This window comes from Aphelocoma coerulescens, chromosome 4 (assembly GCF_041296385.1).
Source record: "Aphelocoma coerulescens isolate FSJ_1873_10779 chromosome 4, UR_Acoe_1.0, whole genome shotgun sequence".
Classification (NCBI taxonomy): domain Eukaryota; kingdom Metazoa; phylum Chordata; class Aves; order Passeriformes; family Corvidae; genus Aphelocoma; species Aphelocoma coerulescens.
In genome coordinates, this window is record NC_091017.1 from 17,123,258 (window position 1) to 17,128,809 (window position 5,552).

General features: G+C 36.7%; 1 long non-coding RNA gene across 1 annotated transcript; it reads right to left on the reverse strand.

Moving 5' to 3' along the window:
• Nucleotides 1-296: 296 nt before the first annotated feature.
• Nucleotides 297-5,496, reverse strand: LOC138108971 (uncharacterized). Its single transcript, XR_011150168.1, has 2 exons — nucleotides 5,441-5,496; nucleotides 297-903 (listed from the first exon to the last, which is right to left on the reverse strand). It is a non-coding gene; the product is annotated as an uncharacterized lncRNA (long non-coding RNA).
• Between the last annotated feature and the right edge of the window lie 56 nt (nucleotides 5,497-5,552).

Consider the following 5,552-nt stretch of genomic DNA (forward strand, 5'->3'; position numbering starts at 1 on the left):
TTGAGATAAATGTTCCTGCAAAAAGTTTCACCATTATTTTCTGCTATCTAGAAAATATTGTTTATTGGAAAGCAAAGCACACATTTAGGTAACTAACACGGCATTAAGACAGTGTGAATAGAAAAATCTAGCTATGTCATACTTGAGAGAAAAGGAGCTGACAGTTCTTTAGATTTTGGTGATAAAAGCTCTCAATCCTTTAGAAAGGGATCCTTCTATTTTTATGTTCATGCATGAGAGTATTCTGTGTGTTTGTTTTAACAGTACAGCTGGCTCCATCTCAAGTTTGGAAAGGCTGCATTAGGATATGATTGTGTTCCTGGCTATAGGATTGGTATGATGGGCTGTCTCGTGTCGTCATGGCCTTGCCGTGACCTGGATTTCCATTGCAACGACTTTTCCCTATTATGTGGAAGAAGTGTTTTTATGGTATTTGGCTGTGCTAATGCAGTTCAGTGATACTAAGTTTCGGAATTGTCAAGGAATCTGAATTTGTCTTGAGGATTCAGAGCATTGGGAGGCAATTAACCTTGGCTCCCTTCATTCCTCTTCCATCCCAGCTTCTTCATAGAGAGCCTTATCTCTTTTGCTGGTTCTGTCTAATGAGAACCCCTCATATCTCCACATGTGCCTGGTAGTCCTCAGACACCGACACCACTGTTCATCAGCCGTCTTCCTTTTCCTGATCTTTGTCCCACTGTGGTTTCTCCAGCAGCTGGGAGTGTGCCCATTTCTTCATACAGGGAACAGTAAATGGTTGAATTTTGCTGTTTTGCCCTTAGTGCCAGTCACAGTGCTGGGGCCTGGTGGGGTGAGGACAGACAGACGAGCCAAGTGGGAGGACTTGGCATCCCCCTTGGCTGCTGGCCATCCCTTGCTGCTCCCTGACAGACAGAGGGTGTGCTGGGAAGAAAAGAGGGAATGATTTTATGTGTCTTAGTCCAAGTATCCCAGACAAAGGATCCAACTCAGTTCTGCTATCTTTGGACAAAAAATATTTCTTTCTCTGGTAACAGCAATTTTATATTGCCTTAGAAAATAACTTGAAACTGAGCTGATTTCCATGTGTCACACCACTCTGAATTAACCTATGTCTTCTCAAATAAAGGGAAACTGTATAAAAATAAATTAATAATGCTGTTAAAATATGCCAGCGTATAATCCTACGTGTGTATTGTTAATTTTATTTTTATTCTTGTCACAATCAGTACTTATAGATTGTTCAGAATATGAAATGAAAAGGAACAAGAGATATTGTTGCCAGTCTCCCTTTCCTGGCTGATATTCCACTACAGTTATAAGGACTTCCATTTTATGATATTGGATTTTTGTCAGAAATAACATACAGAAGCAAGTATACAATAAGTCCTTTGTGTCAGGCTTTAACACAAGACTATTCTGTTTGTACAGATTAAAAGAATAAAATTTGAGACTGATTAAATTCCTGGGCACAGTGAGGTAAAAAATGATATTAGTTTTCTATGATAATTCTTATGAATACAGCCAAAAGCAAACTATTGTCAATAATTAAATAAAATAATGTATTTTAGGTATCAAGCAGCAGTAAGCTCAGGTTTTGTATTTTTAACTACCAACTACCCTAGTCAAAAATGTTCATCTCCTCCTGATTTAATGTGCTATTCAATTAAACTATTTAGGAAGGAGGTTAAAAAATATAACCAATAAATGCATGCAAATAGAAGTTTATGTACTCTTTGAACTAGCAAGTTTATAATTTGCATCATACCTTCCTGGGGAAGAACATCTGGAAAAACGCTTTCCACTTACTTTTGGATGTAAAACTCATCTTTTCTAACCCATGAATAAATGGTGTATGCACAAACTTAATTCGGTCAGATCTAATGTGGGAATGTAATGTTCTCTTTTGCCCCATGAAACCTCTGTAGTTATTTAGAATATTGAATTATGAATATACTAAACCCCAGGAATATCATTGTGGCACAGGTGCTGAAAGCATACATGTCAAGCTTATGGTCATGTGTTTTTCACTGCTAAAGTAAAAGATATTGGACTCTTGCAGCACTGTTGGATCAGATTCTCAGCTGGCATAAAGGAGTGTAAACCTCTTGTTGGAACTGGAAATACATTTATTAGTATTTTCAGGGAATGATCATAGGTGGTGTAATTCCTTCCAAATCACATTAGTGGATGTTGAAGGGACCATGCCATCATGTGCATGTCTCTCAAAATGTACCTGAAACAGGACAGCTGCTGCAATTTTCTGCAAAAGCCGATCCTATTTCTTAAGAATTTTGATTCATTTGGATATTTTTTTAGTACTTCCTGACTTTTTAATGATTTTTAATTTGCTAGTGGCTTTAATAATCTAGATAGGCAAGTTTTCAATAAGTGTTGAAAAATTTGGATTCTAAAATGATCTGTAATTTGAAACATTAGCCTGAGAATAAAAAAATTTAAAGAAATCTGCATCCAAACAGGCTTTAAGCTGAAATAAAACTATTTTGTACTGACATTCTGAATGGGCCCTACAGCTTGAGTGAGGGCATTTTTAAAATAATTAAAAATAATGTATGTGTGAAGTTACCTTAATCCCATAAAGTTTATAAGCAAAGATATTTTTAAAATGTAAACAAATTATTTATACATCCCTATGAAAATGAAATGAGTGGGCAAAGCTGGATTCTTGTAAATAAAATAGTTTAGCTGTTTGGCATATAGTCATAGCAAAATATCTGGATCAAAGCATCAGCAACTGCCTGTGGTTGATTCATAACATACAAGTAGCTATCTCCTTTTCTTTCCATTTCCAGTAGGTGATATTTACATCTCACCTATACTATCACTTTTGAAGTGATGGCCAAGAACAACAGGATTATGATCAAGAATTATGAACAACATAGGACAGAAATGCCTTTTGGATTTAGGTCTAAAATACAGTAACAGACTAGCAAAGTGCAAGAGCTTGACTTAGAATCTTTACTTTAGGCTGAACTTTATTTGCATCAAGACCTGTGTGCTGACTCCTGGAAAAATAGGGAAAGCCATACCAAAAGCCTCAATATTATTTTCTGTAATTTTATAATGCTTTCTTGGAATTTTGCAATATACTGAAATACTTGAGGGATTTGCTTGTGAAAAACTCATGCTGAGATATTTTGGTCTCTGTAACCTTTTTTGATTCAGGTTGAAAAACAAAGCTATGAAAACTGTCCCACCTCTGAGGAATGTTTGTTAGCTCCACTAACTGCACCTTTATTCCTAGATAAATGCCCTCAGATTAAAGAAATTTACCCCCCTTTGCCGTTCTTTGAATATACATGCCTGTAGATATATATCTACATAACACTACAGATACAGAACACTAGATCTCATGTGTTGTCAAAGTTCACATATGCAAAAAAGTCTTTCAAGTTATGCAGAAGTAGGAACAAAAACTGTATGATTCTTGCTGCTAGCATTTGGCGAGACTAAAGGGAAATGAAACAAACAGATGTCCTAGAAGCTGTCAAGACCTAATAAGTCTGGTATTAATAGACATGTCTGGGCCAAGCACTCTCTAGAGATAGTAACAATAATTGTTGCCTCCAGATAGTCTCATGCCTCATCTCTTCAATTTTCTAAAGGGTTCACATTTTCAATTGTTGTGATTTTAATTTTTTTTTTTTTTTAATTAATCATTACTTACCATAATGCTGTCTGTAGATTTAAGTTCCCACCCCTAATGAGGTGTCTCAACATGAAACAAAGTTTAAGGGTTTTCTTGGTGGTGAGTAGGAACTGATAGTTTAAATCCTTCTGCCCCGGAGGGCTGGTATGACTTCCTATATTAAGAAATTCTAGTTTGAGCAGATGTGTTTGGCAATTTCTGTCAGAGGCAGGCTATCTCCTTGTATAAGTTTGTCCCATGGTAGTACCCCTTGCTTCCATTGTTACCTGATGGTTCTGTCAACTGTAATTGACAGAGCATCTCCCCAGCTTAGGGAGGTGGATCAATAACACTTTCACAGTCTCCTCTTTGCTTAGGACTTTGGATGTGCAATGATACTAATTAAACCTTTTTTTTTTTTTTCCCCCTCTTCTGGTAGAGTACAGCAATTTTTGGTCTCTTATTTAACCACTCTCAAACCACTTACGTGAAAACACATTGGCCTAGTGGGGGACTTCAGTTTCTTATCACAACACTCCTTCATGGAATGCATGCTCAGAACTGCTGTAAATGCAGGTAAATAGAGGGAGTGACACAGAGCATTTTTGTGTTCTATTATTTTCCCTGGCTGAGCTTAGCACCACTTGCCTTGCTGAACAAGTGATGGCATCACTCATTCACCATCTTAGGAAGGATCTTCAAAGAAAGCCACTCTCTCTTGTGCTTTCTTATTCTTTAATTTGCTTGTGTATTCTTATGTTTATCATATTTTCCTTACTTCATTTGACTATGTCCCCTATCATGACCTACAGTATTCTACAGGCTAGACACCGTATTTCAAGATTTATACTGAAGCACGTATGACTCTACCCTGTTTGTTTGCTGAGGCACTGCTGCAAAAGGTACCATTGCACTTTATTATTGTCTGCTTTGATTAAGCTCTGATTCTTAGAGGTCATGCAGTTCTGAAAAAATGTTTGGTTACCATATTTGTTACAGCTATTCCTTGGGACTTATTGACAGTATCTTGTTTAGCCACCTGTTTCTAGAGCACTTATTGTTAAGGTTTTTATGCTTCATTGTTTCAAAAACGTAGTTCTTGAGATTAACGTTGAGTTATGGAGAGCTGAGATAGATCCAAACCTCTAATTAAAAACCACTGTTCTGTTTGGAAGGCAACACATTGCATTTGGAAGGCAATTGCATTTATCTGAAGGGCTGGGGATTCATTGCCTTTTGCTTTATTTATGCATACATAGTAGACCTCAGAGAAATATTCATGGACTGTGTTGATCCTGGAAAGCATTCAAAAGACTGAATTGTCAGTTTAACCAGATCTTTCATTAAACTTATCTAATTCTCTCCTCCCTATACTCAACAACATCCAAGGAAATAAAACTATCAATATTTTTAAAAAATACACTCTTTGTATGTAACATTGCTGTAGATGCATGTGAAATTCTCTGTTGCAGTCCTGTGGGTTTTTTAAAGAAGTAGAGGATTTTAGGGTTTTTTGATTTCAAAATGATTTAGTCAAATATTTTCAACCACTTAATGAGAACAAGCTGGTACTAAGCTTTTAAAATGGCTAGCACTCGGAAAAAAAAAAGTCTTTGCACAGAAATGAGAACATTTCTGTGAGTCTGTGGTATTCTTTTGGGGTTTTAGTAGGAGGAACCAATATACAGAATCTACTCTCTGATTGCTTTGAAGTTAAATAGCTCCTCTCTCCCAGTTCAAAGTAGGCCACAAACAGGCATCTTCTGAATGTAGTTACCTAAATTTCAGGTAGTGCTACCCATCATTACTTACCATCAATCAGAAGCTGAACAGACCCCTCTCCTAAAGCTCTCTTATGGGAAGAGCAGTTATATGTATTTCTAATTCTCCTCATGCCAGCTCCACCTGATGATAATCCCTGCTT